This window comes from Mauremys reevesii, linkage group 6 (assembly GCF_016161935.1).
Source record: "Mauremys reevesii isolate NIE-2019 linkage group 6, ASM1616193v1, whole genome shotgun sequence".
Taxonomy (NCBI): domain Eukaryota; kingdom Metazoa; phylum Chordata; order Testudines; family Geoemydidae; genus Mauremys; species Mauremys reevesii.
The window spans coordinates 116,190,279-116,206,535 of NC_052628.1; the positions used below are offsets into that span (position 1 = coordinate 116,190,279).

General features: G+C 44.1%; 1 protein-coding gene across 3 annotated transcripts in view; it reads left to right on the plus strand.

The window, feature by feature from the left end:
* Window positions 1-16,257, plus strand: part of PLPPR1 (phospholipid phosphatase related 1) — a 190,991-nt gene that overhangs the window by 91,550 nt on the left and 83,184 nt on the right. The window contains exon 1 of one of the 3 annotated variants that reach the window (XM_039542776.1): window positions 12,030-12,181. The exons of the other annotated variants lie outside the window; for them this stretch is intronic. The gene's annotated coding sequence lies outside the window, so the exon portion shown is untranslated. Of the gene's footprint in view, window positions 1-12,029; window positions 12,182-16,257 lie in introns of those variants that run through there. 3 annotated transcript variants of the gene reach the window in all.

Here is a 16,257-nt window from a genome sequence, read left to right on the forward strand (position 1 = left end):
TTCTGTTGAGTTGCTAGGTAATTTTAACGTTACCTGACAATAAAATAAACCTTCATCTTCTGTAGAAAAAGAACTAGATAAATTCATGGAGGATAGGTCCATCAATAGCTATTAGCCAGGATGGGCAGGGATGGTGTCCCTAGCCTCTGTTTGCCAGAAGCTGGGAATGGGCAACAGGGGATGGGTCACTTGATGATTACCCGTTCTGTTCATTCCCTCTGGGGCACCTGGCATTGGCTACTGTCAGAAGACAGGATAATGGGCTAGATGGACCTTTGGTCTGACCCGATTTTATAGGGACAGTCCTGATTTTTGGGTCTTTTTCTTACATAGGCTCGTATTACCCCCCATGCTCCCAGTCCCGATTTTTCACATTTGCTGTCTGATCACCCTACACACTATTCATGTCTGTTATAATATCTATTAATCATTTATTAACCTTTTATAGACTGTTTATAAATCACCCTCACAATAAAGCGGGACTGTTTAAGATATATTATACTAGCATTCCGACTCCCTATCAGGATCAAGTTCTCACTGTTAGGTGCTGTACAGAAGCATAAAGACGTGGAGTGAAATGCCCATTGGAGTCAATGAGAGTTTTTGCCTTTGACTTCCGTGGGGCCAAGATTTCACCCGTGGCCTCTACTCCAAAGATTTTGTAACCTAGAGAGATTGAATTTGGTTAGTCCTAAGAGGTTTGGCATATATTTTTATTAAAGTGTCAAAGTTTAAAAATTAGTCCTTACTAACCAATCATTGAATGGAGCAGTGCTATTAGGACAACCAGAATTTAAATTCTAATAGCATTGGTATCTATCTTACAATATGAGTACTAATATGTTAATGAGAGTTTTGACTTATTTAGGATTGAGAAAGGAATGAAGGATTGGACTCCCCAAAATAGAATGTGATCTTTTGTTTAACGTAAGGGAGTTATTGATTTTATTTGCCGTTGGTTTACTGCAGCCTATAACTGAGACTGCATTTCTAATAAAATATATTATAGATGGATGTAAATTTATCCTAGACATGTAAACCATATTTTTGTTAGTGCCTGACTAATTTAAGAATCCAGTTACAATGGAGTGGAGTAATCTTTCAAGTAGATTGGATAAAGGATTACACTTTTATTATCTTTGGGCCGTTACTGAACTTGACTCAGAGAACCCATTAAATTAGCAGTGCAGTGAAGTTGTCCTTAGTGATCTATAGAAGCTTATTGCTCACACTGATTTTAAAAAGCAGAGTTAACTGTTAGTCAGGCATTTCAGACTCACAATAAATAGCTTTAAAGTTATTTTGACTGGCCAAATTCGGGGGTCGGGGTGGGAATTTGAGTGCTCTTTACCTCATTGATTTATACATTTTTCACATTTATTACATGAGTCCCGTAGAGATGATGGCTGAAGGGGGAAATGCATTATGGGATACCTCTGACTCAGGAAAAACCCCGAGCATACATGAGTTGAATAAAATAGGCAGCCAGAGCCAAGCAAAGAAAATGCCAAACTTGAAACTGCTTTCTCTTCACCCCTGCCACTTCCTTGGAATATTACTAAAGGTGTGGGGGCCTGTTGGGCTCAGGGGTGAAAAAAGGTCTGGTCAGATGGAAAGGTAGAAGTATGTGGTTAGGCTAGGAAGAGAGAGGGGTGGGATGTGGCAAAGAGGAGGAAGGCAAAAGGAGATTAGTGAAGTCTTGGATAATTTAATAAAAACACCTGAACTGTATGACTTTGGTCAAGCCACTTGAACCCAGCTCCGTTTCAATTGAAATCAATGGAAGTTAGGAGCCTACATACTTTCGCACCTCCAGTGATGGTGACTAGCCCCTGCATCGCTTTTGCTGTGTAGATGCACCCTTAGGGGTGCATCACAACACTGCTCCTGCGATGCAGTGACTGCCAAGGTATCGTTGTTCTCCCCTGGGCCTCTTTAGGCTCCCAGCATGAAGGGTGGCTTCACTCGTACCTGCTAGGATGAGGGAATCCTGCTAGCCCCTTTCCTTTCCCAGGCAGGGATGCTTCCACCCTATTTTGACTTGCAAGGGGTGCTTGGATGAAAGCCAGGCCGCACTGCCTGGGATCATGTAACCCTTTGCACTGTGGCGCTAATCCATAATAGAATCAATGTTGTTTCTATTGTGCTTCTATCTGAGGATATCAAAGCACTTCCAAAACACTAGGCCATTAAGCTGGACATGTTTGGGGAGAGTTGGGAGGAAGCCCAATAGCCTCAGAGCAAGGACTGTGCTGTCCCTCTGCTGTCGCTGTTCCAGGCTGTAGGCTCGGGATTGTAGCCACTTGAGCTATGCAAACATGGTCTCAGTAGCCAGTACTCCTAGGTGCTCACTCTGTGATAGGTTACACTGAGCTGGAATGGAGCCCAGCATTGCCACACTGGGAGGTTCTCTCACACTTGCTCTGTAGCCACTCACCCTTGTGCAGTGGAAATGCTTCTGTGCTCTAAGGGGGAAATCCACCCCTGTGCAGAGGACCAGTACAGAACTTGGGTTGCACTTAAGGGCCTCAGACTAGCATATGAGTGGGTCATGAGCATTATGATGGTCCTTTGCAGAGGGATGAATTTCACCCTTGGTGAATTAAGCCTCACAACACAACTGTTACATAGGGAACTATTGAATTCAAACTGGAACGGGTACAAAGAAGGGCCACTAGAATGATCCGAGGAATGGAAGGCCTGTCGTATGAAAGGAGACTTGAGGAGCTCGGTTTGTTTTCCTTAACCAAAAGAAGGATAAGAGGAGATATGATTACACTCTTTAAATATATCAGAGGGATAAATACCAGGGAAGGAGAAGAATTATTTCAGCTCAGTGCTAATGTGGACACGAGGATGAACGGATATAAACTGTCAGTCAGGAAATTCAGGCTTGAAATTAGACGAAGGTTTCTAACCATCAGGGGAGTGCAATACTGGAACAGCCTACCGAGGGAAACAGTGGGGGCGAAGGACCTCCATGACTTTAAGATTAAGCTAGATAAGTTTATGGAGGGGATGGTATGATAGGATAACGGGCTTAGTCAATAGGTCAATTAAGTGCCACACTGGTAAATAGTACAATGGGTCAATGGTATGATATAACCTTTTCCAGAGGGTTTGGCTGGAGAGTCTTGCCCGCATGCTCGGGGTTCAGCTGACCGCCATATTTGGGGTCGGGAAGGAATTTTCCTCCAGGGAAGATTGGCAATGGCCCTGGAGGTTTTTCGCCTTCCTCCGAAGCATGGGGCAGGGGTCGCTTGCTAAGGAGTGGGTGGATCAGCTTATGTGGCCTGCATCTTGCAGGAGGTCAGACTAGATGATCATAATGGTCCCTTCTGATCTTGAATTCTATGATTCTATGATTCTATGATTATCCCAATTGTGTACGGCTGGAGACACTGAGGCATGGAGTGCATAAATAAACTGACCACGCTCATCCAGCAAGTAAGTATCAGAACTAGGCTCTCCAAGCTCCCTGCTCAGTATCCTGCCCTGCCTCTCTTGTAGGTCCAATGAGACCTGCATACAGTTCGGCAGCTGCTGGCAGAGTATCGCTGCCCTCCAGCAATTCATCTCTCACTGTTCCATGGAAGTTCCTTGGATTTTAAAAAGAGCCTTTCCCCATCCATAAGATGTGCAGTAATCATCAGGCAAAAGAGCATCCACTTAAAACTAAACAGCTACACAATTTCAGCTCTATAGAAAAGGGGCGAATTGGAGTTATATAAAAAAAACCTATAAAACCACTTATAAAGTAGTTGTCTTCAAAACCATTATTAAGGCTCTCTTCTTTCCCCAGCAGGTAGTAAAGTAGAAATAGTGAGGTATCAGCCATTTAAGAAAAAAGGAATTAAAATGCCTTCCTCCATAGACAAACGGGGGAGATAATTAAGCAACCACCTTAAAACATGTCAAACAGCTACGCCGCAGCAGGAAATAAAAGGGAGGAGTAAATTAGAGGTACTACTACAAGAAGAAATTACTGAAGCACTTGGCAGCAGAGGGAAAAATTAAAACTGTCTTTTGTTGTAATTGATGAAATCATCAGAGCCTCATATACAGGAAAGGAACATGCCTGGCTTATAGCAGTCAGCACTCAGTGCTCAATCGCTCTCCCTGCCAGGAAAATAAAAGGAAAAGGAAGAAACATTACCTGGGAAAATACATTCCGAATAAGATACTAACTAGTGGTTCTCAAACTTCATTGCACCACAATTCACATCTGGGGGTGGGGTAAGGGTAACCTCTAGTCAGGGGGACTTCCCAACCATGCAGCATTATTCCATGGCTTTATTTGGATGCATTTCCCTACACAATGGGAGCTGCAGGGCTGGCAATTTAGGATTAAAAGGGACTACAGACATGGGCCTGGAAGAATATACTCACAGCTTTAAGGTGGGCCACATTCCTCCCTCCCCCATTTAACCCCCTACAATTGTGGATTACTCCATGATATCCACACTGCCAAAAGTGCAAGGGTCACGCAAGGATTCAAGGCTAAAAGCAAGCAGCATACCTAATTCACAATATTCTGTGCATGGACCGTGCATCAAGCATAAGAGCAATCCTTCTGCTTTAGCCTGCATTGGCAATATTAGTCTTCCAGCATGACCATCCCTCTCCCCTGCCTATATTAAGACAATGCTGTAGTAACATGCTCCTGACTAATCCTACTAAGTCAGGGGAGCAGTACAGAAAAAGAGAGAAGGAAGGATTCTTTCCTGTGCCAAAGAAAAAGGAATATCAGGATGCTCGTCACCAGCTTCCTCATTCTCAAGGCCAGCCCTGGCCACAATGATGCTCAGAGCTGCTTCCAGGCTGCTCTGCGATCTCCCACTGAGAGAAGATCCTATAACAACTCCACTTTGTCACACCTCTACTTCTATCCTGATGCTGGTAGGGGAAAGCGGTGGGGCCCAGATCTAAGCTCAGATGCATTGACAAGCGGTTCCCCTACACTATGGTAGTTCTGTGCTGGCACTTGACAAATGGGCCAGATCTCGGGAGAGAATCTTGAAGAGTGGAATAACACCCTTGGGATTTGAACTGACCTCTCCTAAATGAAATTGTAATGTGCTACTGCTATGCAGCATGGCCAACCTGCTGTGATACATGTGATATGTTTGTTTAGAAGGTGGTTCTTCCCATGCAGTTTTCTCAGGATCTGTAATCAATATGTGAGCAGGGAAACTGGCCTGAAACAAAGCATCATTTACCTTTGTGGTTCAATATCTGATCTCAAAATCTTTACTTAGTTCTGACAACAGTCAATTTAAGACCTCAGCTTTTACTTCCCTTGGGTCTTTATTCCCTTATTTTGCTGTATTATAATTCCACCATGTCTTAGACCTTCCCAGTGTCGCTCATTTCAACCTTCAAAAAGGAGCTCTATTTCTTTCCTGCTGCAAGGACATCCTGGCGACTGTATAATGTGGAAGTCTCAATGTGCCTTGGACTTCCTTCAGTAGTCATCTGGGTCTTCAGCTGAAGACATCCCAGAGTAGTTATGACAGTACTAAAAAGATGTATTAGTGTGTTGAGCCAGAATCCTGTGTCTTGTCAAAAGAGCTGCCGTCTCGTGTCATGTGAGAAATGGATTTTCCCGGCAATTCCTGCTTAAGTGAAAATAATCATTAAGTTAAAACTTTGTCATTAAGCTTTTAGAGCACATGACAGATTTAATAGCTTTTATGGGTCATTTTTACAGTGAAATATCAGTCAGCGCACCATGGCTCTCAGAGATGTACAGTAACTAAGAAATTGCTTTAGCAAAGGCAGCACTTTTACTTTAGTGTTAGGATCAGACACTCCTCCAGCACATATGTTGTGCAATCACTATGTACATGCCAATCAAAGGCGCACTTAGCAGCATCTGCACTGCTTCAGAACAACAGTGTGAGCACTTGCAATTGTATATTGAAATTAATCATGGATGAGCAGTGAATTATAGAAGTGATTGGTCATAGGTACCTGTTGTCTCCAGTGTATAGTATGACCTGTTATGGGCAACGAAGTCTGGGGTATGACTCACTGTATAAAAACAATCAGTAATCAAACCCCACCTTTTTCACTGACAGACAGATTCTGTTCCCAGTTGAACTGGTATAAACCAGAGTAACTCCACTAAAGTCAGCGGAGGTACTGTGAGTTTACACTGACAGTCTTACCAGCTTTCATGATATTATTATGAGTGTTTTGTATTTTGGATTCTCATACATTCTAAAGCCAGAAGGGAACATCTAGTCTGACCTCCTATATAACACAGGAGAAAGAGTTTCACCCAGTTCCCCTACATTGAACCCAATAACTTGTGTTTGACTAAAGTATATCTTCCGGAAAGACACCAAGTCTTGGTTTGAAGACTTCAAGAGATGAAGAATCCGCATTTTACTTGGTAGCCTGTTCCAATGGCTAATCATCCTCACTGTTAAAAATGTTTTGCCTTATTTCTAATTTGAACATGTCTGGCTTTAACTTCCAACCTCAGCTCTTGCTCTGCCTTTCTCCACTAGACTAAAGAGTCCTTAGTACACTATATTTTCTCCCTGTGAAGGTACTTCTACACTATAATCAAGTCACCTCTCAGCCTTATTTTTGATAAGCTAAACAATTTAAGCTCCTTAAGTCTGTCATTCTAAAGTGTTTTTCCAGTCCTTGAATAATCGAAAGTTAACCACAGGTTTAAATGTTCTGGTGAATAGGAATGGGATTATTGACATACTAAAAATTAAGCACGTATGCTTGGTTGAACTGGGACTGTAAAATATGGCAGAAGAACTAAGGGATGTGTGCGTCTGAATTTGAAAGGTGGAGTTTTAACAACATATATGGAGGAGGTCTGTGTGTACTAATGAGGGTAAACTGGAGAAGAATGAGATTACTTTTTCAGTAATACGCAAGTATTTTGGGTAAAGTAGCGCAGAAGCAGACAAAGTATTAGGTGGCAATGGGTTATTCCCACGGGAGAGCTGAAATTTAGGAACCAATAATTATTTGTGGAATTTTCTGATATTGGAGAACTACCAGATGATTGGAAAATAGAGACTATAATTCCCAAATATAAGAAGCAAGATTCTAAGATAGAGGCTGAAAAGACCTGTAAGTCTAACTGAGCTGAAGAAGAGCCCTGTGAAGCTCGAAAGCTTGTCCCTTCCACCAACAGAAGTTGGTCCAATAAAAGACATCACCTCACCTATCTCATAATCTGTGACAAGGAAATGTTTTTAGTTGATATTTAGGACTAGTTTAAAACTACAAGTCAGTGGCTGTGACACTGGGAGTTCCTTTCACAGACCCGAAGAAGAGCTCTGTGTGGCTCAAAAGCTTGTCTTTCTCACCAAGAGAAGTTGGTCCAATAAGAGATATTACCTCATCCACCTTGTGTCTCTGGAACCAGCCCAGCTATAACTACACTGCATACATAAGTCAGTAGGAGTAAGTCAGCACTGAATTGTGTAAGATATACTATGTCAGAGAAATCTTATTCTTTTTTTACACAATTGGACTAGTTAGACAGGAATCAATACATTTAGGTTAGTACAGATACACCTTGATTTTTCAGGAAGATTTTGACAATATCACATTATGTTTTATTGTATAAACTCACTAAATATGATGTAGGTGATAAATTAAGATTCCAAGGGAATTGTTTAGTAGAGGGAAACCAGAGGATTGGAATTAACAATATTCTGCATTGAAGTTTGATTCAAAGTTGAGTCCAGCACGTTTCTATATATTAAATGTTTATTAATGATCTTTGCAGATGATTCTAAAATATAACACATGGTTAAGAAGATGTTTTCTAGGATAATCTTGAAAGTTTAGACAAATTGATTCAAAAGTGTAATATGAAATTTCATGTATTTATTTTAAGCATAAAGGGATGCACTGGGGGAGGAATAAGCTAGTAGTTTCAATTAGCAGTGAACTAGTTCACATGACAAAGAAAAAAATATTTAGTTTTAGTGTTGGACCCAAACTAAAGTTTTCCGTTAAGCACACAACCACTGTAAAGAATGCCAATAGGCTTGTATCAAGTGGAGTGTGCTGTAGAAGTCTATGAAAAATGGGCTATCTTTATAAAGCACTTGTTAGACTGAAATGGGGGTAGACAATAGTGTTACCATTTTCTTTTCCATGTGATATACTGGCATGTGTTCTTGTTTCAAGGACTAATTTGTTTTCCGCCTCCTAATCACTGGAATAGGACGAGTGCTCGGAATAGGTTGCTGCTCCTCAAAGCATTTACACTGGTCAGACAAACCATTTTGCATCCATGTAGGGTCTAGGTTGGATATTAGGAAAAATTGTTTCACTGGGAGGGTGGTGAAGCCTTGGAATGGGTTGCCTAGGGAGGTGGTGGAAACTCCATCCTTAGAGGTTTTTAAGGCCCGTCTTGACAAAGCCCTGGCTGGAATAATTTAGTTGAGTTGGTCCTGCTTTGAGCAGGGGGTTGGACTAAATGACCTCCTGAGGTCTCTTCCAACCCTAATCTTCTATGATTCCATGAATCAGAATGACATGGTTTTAAAATCTTGTGACTGGCTAATGCTAAAATCACTGCATCGTTCTATTGGAAAGCTGAAAATCCCAGCTTGACTTGAGCGTTGCAATAAACCGAACCTTGTCAATCTGATGATACAATCTTTCTTTCCCTCCTCAATTCCAAAACTATTTTAGGCAGCATCTACACTATGAACTAGGGGGTTGATTCCTGACTCAAGCAGAGATACCTGAAGTAATGCATTAAAATACACTGCTACCTTGATATAACACCACCCAATATAACATGAATTTGGATATAACGCGTAAAGCAGTGCTGGGGGTGGGGTGGGGGAGGAGGGCTGCGCACTCCGGTGGATCAAACAAGTTCAATATAACACTGTTTCACCTATAACGCGGTAAGATTTTTTTGACTCCCAAGGACAGCGTTATATCGGGATAGAGGTATAGTAGTTTAGCTGCAATAGCATGGGCAGTGTCCCTAGTACGTACCCAAAGGGGTAAGGCAGGTTCATAATGCTGCCACTCACCACTGGCCATGCCACCTCAGCTAGCCTGCTATTTTTAGTGCACTAGCTCAATGAGAGCTGTCTATTCAAGCGGGGACTTGCACTCCCAGCTCCAAATGTAGATGTAGCCTTAGCGCCTGCTGCTTCCAGAAGTGCTTGAGTTAAAAACCTGGGCTTCGTACGTTCCAGCAGCTTGGAACTCTAGGTCAACAAAACACTAGGACCTGATCTTGCTCTCAGTTGCCTCGTTGTAAATCCAGAGTTACTTCATTTAAACCAATGTCAAAAAACCCCAAGGTCTCTACCAATCTGACCTAGGGGAAAATTCCATCTCAGCCACAAATATGGTGATCAGTTAGACCCTGAGCATGTAGGCAAGACCCACCAGCCAGAGAAAGAATTCTCTGTGGTAACTCAGATCCCTCCCCATTTAGTGTCACCGGCTATGGGAGATATTTGCTGCTTGCAGTCACAGATCAGCTACATGCCATTGTAGGCAGTCTCATCATACCATCCCCTCCATAAACTTATCAAGCTCAGTCTTGAAGCCAGATAGGTTTTCAGCCCCCACTGCTCCCCTTGGAAGGCTGTTCCACCACTTCACTGCTCTGATGGTTAGAAACCTTTGTCTAATTTCAAGCCCAAACTTATTGATGGTCTGTGTATATCCCTTTGTTCTTGTGTCCACATTGGTGCTTAACTTAAATAATTCCTCTCCCTCCCTGATATTTATCCCTCTTATATATTTATGGAGATGTTTTCCATTCCTCAGATCATCCTTGTAGCCCTTCTCTGCACCTGTTCCAGTTTGAATTGATCTTAAACATGAGAGGCCAGAATTGCACACAGTATTCCAGCTGAGGTCTCACCAGTGCCTCGTACAATGGGATGTCTGGACCTAATCTATCACACCCTGAAGAGCAGAAGGCTCAGGCAATAGCCCGAGCAAAAAGAGAACATGTCGGGAGACTACTGTGTGTGCAGATCCTGGCAGTTTCCCTCTGTCCCAAGCCCCCTCTTCTGGACATTTCCATGAGATGGGAAGGTCCAACCCTATCTTTTGTGGAACGAACAACAAATGCTCGGAATCTCCAACTGTCCCAAGGTGAGAGAATGCCTCTTTCCAAAGCACCCTGGGTTTCACCCTGGCTGGTCATGGGATATTGAACCTTAAGTCCTAGATTTCTAGGAGATTGGGGATTTGGGGCACACTGGTTTTTGGGTGTTCAATTTCAGATACCATTCATAGATTCCAAGGCCAGAAGGGACCATTGTGATCATCTACTCTGACATCCTGTAGAACACAGGCCATAGAACTTTCCCCAAAATAATTCCTAGGAAAAGATCCAATTGTGATTTAAAAATGGTCAGTGATGGAGAATCGATCCCGACCCTTGGTAAATTGTGCCAAAATAAATTGTTGTTAAAGCAGCCTGATTTTTCAGAAAGTTCTGATCAGGAGCATTGAGTCTTAAAATCTGACATTGTGTCATTCGTCCCTAGATCTAGCACTACTCTCTTTGCAGTAGTCTAAAACTCACTATAGGGAGTCCCAGAAATCACATCACTAACTTTCAATCCCTATTGCTCAGATGCCTGTGTCTCTGTCGCTCCCTCCGGTCACATTTTAGACATCACTTAAAGTTTTGCTAAAGGACATATCCTGAAATCCTGTCACATACAAGTTTCCACTGACTTCACCAGGAGTTTTGAAGCCCATGATGACTGTTGCTTGTTCAGGGACATATGTAACATTTTTATGACGTATTCCTGCTCTCATAAAACAAAAGGAGCAGATGACTTGTGCTCTTTTTACCTTAAACAGGTTATACTAATTGTCGTATTTATCTTAATTGTAGAAAAATCAGAGTGCAAAGTGTTATGTTGCTCCTGATGGGTTGTCAGCAGGGGATGAATCTTGGATCTCTGGATCTCTTTGGCTTTGGCTTGAGATTATGAGATCTAAAAACAGTGTCTTGATGTTGGGGGGGGTGTGTGTGACTCATGATTTATTTGGATTCACAGCATTGGTAATCCTAACTGGGATTCTGAGCATAATTCAAGCAAAGTTATTCAAAGCAATGCCTACACATCTTCAAAGGTAACATACGATGTATTATTACAAGAGTTTCTGGGGTTGAAACAGACTGTGCCACCAGGGGTGGCTCTAGCCATTTCGCCCCCTGAAGCACGGCGGCACACCGCGGGGGGCGCTCTGCCGGTCGCCGGTCCCGCGGCTCCGGTGGACCTCCCGCAGGCGTGCTCCACCGGAGCCGTGGGACCAGCGGACCCTCCGCAGGGACGCCTGCGGGAGGTCCACCAGAGCCGCCTGCCGCCCTTCTGGCGACCAGCAGAGCGCCCCCCGCGGCATGCCGCCCCAAGCACGCGCTTGGCGTGCTGGGGCCTGGAGCTGTCCCTGTGTGCCACGCTGGAGCAAGCCAGTGATTTCTCATATCTAGTAACCTGCCTTCAGATAGGGTGGCCACTCACGGATTTCAAGAATATTGGCTATTCCAGTATGTAGCAGGGTGGACCCTGCTCCGGCCTCTGAGGGCTTTGAAATGCTGCCTGACAGGGCTTGAGAGGCGTGGCTCTGGAAGCTGGGCTGATTAAACAAGTGGCTGCAGCTGGGGCCACGCCCCAAACTGAAGCCCTGGGGCTTATAAGAGGCAGGGAAGCCAGAGCCCAGACGGAATCTCTCTCTGCTTCAGAGAGAGATGGGCCTGGCTGCTTAGAGGCTGAGGCTAGATACCTGAGGGAAGCAGGGCTGGGGGAAAGGCTGAGGAGCTAGGGAAGCTCTAGCCAGGAAAGCCCCAGGCTGCGGCCTAGCAGTGGGCCAATAGGTATTGGGGGTTGCAGGGGGCAACCCAGGGGTAGGACAAAGCAGCAGGTCCAAACCCCCTTTGCCTGTGATGAGTGGGCTGATACTGCAGTCTGCCCCAGGGTGTGGGGCTAGACCATGACTGTCAGTAGCCACTACTGAGGCAAAGTGGGGATAGTAGCGTGGGGGTTCCCCTGGGAGGGGGAGACCCAATTATAGAAAGGGGGCACCGGGTCCAGGGAGGGACGCCGGGGCCTGCGAACAGGCGGGTCACCAGCCTGCCGAGGGCGCTCCAGAGCAGAACTGCGGGACAATCTGAGCCCAACCAGCAGGAGGCGCGGCAGGAGTGAGTACCACCCGCTTACACAGTACTTCTGGGAATGGTGTAGGCCCTGTCCCCACGGGTGTGACTACGCAGGCACCATGCACGCAAGGTCATGCTGCATGGGGGGGATGCCATTTTGAAGCATGTGGTGCCCTGCCCCTGCTAGTGTGACCACACACAATGTATTAAAAATCAAGCCGCATGCGGATGCCACTTTGAAGACCGCACCATTCTGCCCCCACAGGCATGATCTCACGTGCATGGTGCATGTGAGGCAGGGGATCATAGCAGCATGCTCTTCAAAATGGCATACCCTGCCCTATGATGGACAGAACCGCCTCTGGTTTTGTCTCAGTACCAGCTGGGGGACAAACCTGAGAAAAGTAGGACTATCAGGAATGGCCTGCCTTCCTCCAGCCGTGGCCAATGTCAGCAAGACAAAAACTGGCCCCAAATGCCCCTGATGTGAAATTCTGTCCTGTGCAGAAAGTCAACACACCACTAGCCCTGTTTTTGCTTTCCTGACCCCTGCAATGATCAGTTTACCTCCCAAATCCAGACTTTTGTGAGCTGGGAAAAAAGGTGTGTTCTTAACTTGTACGCTAATACGTGGCAACTAACATGAGGTGAAATACTAGTGAAGATAAGGAAAAATAGTGTGTTCTTAACTAGCGTTTGCTAACATGTGGTGACTAACATGAAGCAAAATCCTAATGAAGACAAGGCAGTTTGTAGTTTTAATAGGAGTTAGTAGGATGAGTTAAAGGCTTTGAGGAAACCTCGGGTTTATCGTGACTTGTTAACTTGTGTTAAAACTACAAACTTCCTCATCTTACCTAGGATTTTACCTCATATTAGTTACCACTTGTTAGCAAACACGAGTTAAGAACACACCTTTTTGGCCTACTGAAGATGCACCCTTGTATTGCATAACTACAGATGTTGTTGGTCCTAAAATCAACCACTTCTTTTTTTTTTTTTAAACCCTATGGCTATAATACGATGGATTTTTGAAATCTGTATAATGCATGTAGCAATTAGTAAGCAAACTGCCCCATCAGAAGATTATCTGGAATTCGAGTTCTACTGTCATAAATTAAATGTTGAGGAAAATCCACTTGGAAGAAAGCAAGTGAAATTAAAATCATAAAATACTACAGACAGCATTTTTTTGTATGGTTGTATGGTATTTTGAATGTAATGTAGCATTAATGCCCCCTGCTGATAAGCCTCAGAAGAACTGCTTTAGATTTAAGTAGAAACACAGATACATGAGGCTCGAGTATTTAGTAATACTTTGCACTAATATCATTCTTAAATTGAAAGAAAAATCCAATATACTGTCCTCAAAACTGGTTTGTTTAAATAATAAAATTTAATTTTATGCCCCTCCATTGCAAAAGGCCTCTGTGCCTTGAAAACAAAACAAAACCCCTAAAACAATTGTTATAACAAATAAGCCACTTTCTGGTGATTGTTTGATAATAAGAGCAAGTTGACATAACGTGGCTTGCTTGGAGCTAAATCTAATTCATAAGAGAAAAATATAACCGCAGCAATAAAAAAAGAAACCACTAAAAATATTTTAAAAGCAAATTATTAAGCAGACCAAAAATGAAAAGCATCTTGCTTAAATCTAGAGACTGCAAAATGTTGAACAGATGTATTGCCATTCAGGTTCAGTCTGTGGAGAGCTAAATAATAAATCCTTTCACTGTATTCAGCATTATCTATTGCTAGCAAAAGAAAAGAGATCATTAATATAGATTTTATATAGTTTCTGTTGAAAATGTCAATGCAGATATTAAGTGCTTCAATAAAAGATCCAGGGATTTCATGTGTTTGACGGCTGAATGTAATTCCTGCAATACTGTTTTTATAGTTACAATTACACTGGTACACTTCTTCCAGCTAGCACCAACACTGATGGCCTTGCACCATGTCTGTTTATCCATTCATCTGTTTGTGATGTATAGATAATAAGCTTGTAGGGGGTCCACTCTGTATATGTTCCCCCTCTGCCTGTGATTCCATGCAGCTCCCTTTGTGTAGGGGATCCATGTGTAGGGGGAGGCTGCAGACCCACCAGGATCCGTGGGGTTTGCGGTCAGAACTGCTGGGGTCAAACCTTCCCTCCCGCCTGTAGAATGACTGTGAGAAACCTGCTATGAGGGGCTTCTACCTGCCATCCTGTGCCAGGCCCCGTTCCACACCAATCTCTACAAAAAGGTTTGACTCAGGTCCTTGAAACGTACAAGTTCTGTGGGGAAACTGGACGTCTCCACGTTCAGTGCTATCCCTCCAACCCCTTTCACCAGCACTAAATTGACTCCAACTTGATTGGGGGAGGAGATTCTGAAAGAGGGAGGCACAGATGAGAGGACTGTGATGACCCATATGACATCAGTCTTAAGGGGTTATGAGTCAGCGCTGGCAATACGGAGGAATAATCTGCAGTGACCAATAGGATGAGAACAGCATTAGCCGGGGCAGGGGACCCTCGGGGAGTCAAGAACATAAAGGTTTGGCTCAGATTCTGATCTGCTGTTGAACTCAGTTGTGCTGCACTGGTGTAAATGAGAGGAGGGGTTGGCCCTTGATATTTGAAGGCAAGACCAAATATAGAGCTTTTCAGAATGATGCTGCACCTCCTGGAAAAGGGCTGTGCTCGTCTCTGGGGTCCAGATGTCTGGAATGTCACAGGAACAAACACAGGAATGTTAAACAGCAGCAATAATACACCATGCCATGAACACTGGTGTCAGAGTCATCAGTGGAATGGATGAGTGGCTCAGGGATAATAGAATATATGAACCTGGCTCTCTTCCTTCTGCGAATCATTCTTTGCTCGTTTAAAACAAGGAGCAATTCACTTGAGTACTGCAGCCTACCACAGTTGTGGCATACTCAGTAGCTGCCGAGGTCCCTGGCGTCTACTTTATTTTAACTGCACGTGGTCTGCAGAATTTACGTACTCGTACACATTCTGCAACACCTAATGTGGGCCGTGCAGATGACGTAAAGCATAGCACTGGTGAATCCCAGCAATAGTTTGGCCACTGGAATTTCAAATCTTAAAAATATAATTTGAAGCAGATCAAATCTTACCCTGTGATTCCTAATGGGTTAGGGTCCTACCAAATTCATGGCCATGAAAAATGCATCACAGACCATGAAATCTGGTCTCCCCTCATGAAATCCGGCATTTTGTGTGCTTTTACCCTATACTATGTAAGTATCAGGGGGTAGCCATGTTGGTCTGTATCCACAAAAACAACAAGGATTCCGGTGGCACCTTAAAGACTAAGAGATTTATTTGGGCATAAGCTTTCGTGGGTAAAAACCCTCACTTCTTCAGATGCAACATACTGTGCAGATTTCACAGGGGAGACCAGCGTTTCTCAAACTGGGGGTCCTGACCCAAAAGGAAGTTGCAGGGGGATAAGGTAGTTATTTTTTGGGGAGTGGGAATATTACCACCCTTACTTCTGCGTGGCCTTCAGAGCTAGGCAGCTGGAGAGTGGTGGTTGTTGGCCAGGCGCCCAATTTTGAAGGCAGCACCCCGCCAGCAGCAGCGCAGAAGTAAGGATGGCATGGTATGGTATTGCCACCCTTACTTCTGAGCTGCTGCCTTCAGAACTGGGCAGTCGGAGAGTGGCAGCTGCTGACTGAGGATTCAGTTCTGCAGGCAGCAGTGCAGAAGTAAGTGTGGCAATACCATACCATGCCACCCTTACTTTTGCGCTGCTGCTGGCAGCGGCTCTGCCTTCAGAGCTGGGCTTTCAGCCAACAGCCACCGCTCTCCAGCTGCCCAGCTCTGAAGGCAGCGCCGCTGCCCGCAGCAGTGCAGAAGTAAGGGTAGCAGTACCGCAACCCCTCCCTACAATAACCTTGTGGTCCCCGTTCCCATCCCGCCCCCTCCCCCGCACACAACTCCTTTTTGGGTCAGGACCCCTACATTACAACACCGTGAAATTTCAGATTTAAATAATTAAATTTATGATTTTTTAAATCTTATGACCGTGAAATTGACCAAAACGGACTGTGAATTTGGTAGGGTCCTACTAATGTTCCGATAGGTCATCTTGTGTGATCTT